Raw genomic sequence first — 1,601 nt, 5'->3', positions numbered from 1 at the left:
TAAGGACAACGAGTTCCGCTCGGCATCGTTTTGATTCGATCTCTCAACAACAACTCCCGGTCGACTTGGTCGACTTGGACCCACGATGTCTCCCCCCGAGCATGTCGAGCCAACTGCACCACTATTGTATTGGACAACATGTTCCCCTCGGGCATCGATGGGTTAATCATGCACCACTATTATAAAACCCTTTGACGTTTTCCCCCAAGCACGTTGATCCAGTATTACGACGGATACGGTCAACGAAATCTTGGACATCAAAGAGGTTTTCGATTGAATTTCCCCATGTTTCACAACGTACTCTTAGCGGTATCCTACGATACGTCTCACTCTATTTGTGTGTGTGCGCGTTTACGTGCGTGCGATTTATGCGGTTCACCCCTTTACTTTCAGCGCCCTGCGGTCCCAACAAAGGTCCCGAGCACGCCATTATGCACAGTGTGGAAGCGTGTTTCCCCCACGACACTAGACGGGCTGCTCGCCATAGTGTTCTATTGTGGCACGCTCCACCCTGAAGTTTGGTTTGTTGTATATCAAGGAATTGATAGGCACTCAAGAATGTGTGCATCGGCCGGGTTTAATCGTCCGACGCGCAATATGCGTTCAACTTATCGGTGTTCATGTGTCCTGCAGTTCACATTGTGACGCGCATTTAGCTGCGGTCTTCATCGATCCATGAGCCGAGTGATCCCCTGCCTAGGGTTTTATAGTAAGGTTCCCAATGTAACACAATCCCGGTGGTACGTCCAAAGACTAACTTTCTGACTAAGTTGTCTTTATTACCCAATAGTCCCAGGCCTTGTGACTTGTGGCTCATGTCTACGCCCATGGCCACCATTCGCTAAGATAGTTTTGAAGTCACTTTGAAGGCCCAGGAACAACTCTCTTAGCACATCGGTTAACCTGACGCCGCAGTCAACTCATGTGCTTGGATCGGATCGAGCTATTGAGTATTGGGCCTGCATACTCGCTCATCCGTATCCTTTGCGTACCGCCCCATGGCCCTTGTATGTCTGCACCACAGTTCCTGTTCGTTCCGTGCCTATGGCCGGATACGTATTGCACATCGGTATACCTGTCGCTACTCAGGCAACTCGTGTGCGTGGATTGGATCGAGAACATGGTGTGTGCCCCATGTTATAATTGATAGTCCATATCCACTTTATAGGTTAAAGTCATAAGTTGTGATTGCACAACCATTCTTCATAAGAGTTTAATCACTCTTCAACTAACTTTCGTTCTGGTGTCTTGGTATCAAATCGCGTAAGACACAAGATTCTACTGGCCAAATAGAATCTAGCACATTGGTTAACCTGGCGCCGCAGTCAACTCATGTGCTTGGATCGGATCGAGCTATTGAGTATTGGGCCTGCATACTCGCTCATCCGTATCCTTTGCGTACCGCCCCATGGCCCCGTCCTTAGAGTTAATGACTAGTAGGCTTAACTCTTTGTATGTCTGCACCACAGTTCCCGTTCGTTCCGTGCCGTGGCCGGATACGTATTGCACATCGGTATACCTGTCGCTACTCAGGCAACTCGTGTGCGTGGATTGGATCGAGCTCATGGGGTGTGTAGAGATTCCATGTTATAATTGCAAGT

The 1,601-nt window shown here is 48.8% G+C and overlaps 1 non-coding gene across 1 annotated transcript; it reads right to left on the bottom strand.

The window, feature by feature from the left end:
• Positions 1 to 546: 546 nt before the first annotated feature.
• LOC125773406 (5.8S ribosomal RNA) lies at positions 547 to 704 on the bottom strand. Its single transcript, XR_007420083.1, has one exon. It is a non-coding gene; the product is annotated as a 5.8S ribosomal RNA (ribosomal RNA).
• Between the last annotated feature and the right edge of the window lie 897 nt (positions 705 to 1,601).

This window comes from Anopheles funestus (assembly GCF_943734845.2).
Source record: "Anopheles funestus chromosome X unlocalized genomic scaffold, idAnoFuneDA-416_04 X_unloc_33, whole genome shotgun sequence".
Classification (NCBI taxonomy): Eukaryota; Metazoa; Arthropoda; class Insecta; order Diptera; family Culicidae; genus Anopheles; species Anopheles funestus.
Note: the sequence above shows the minus strand (reverse complement) of the source record. Positions and strands in the feature narration are given on the sequence as shown.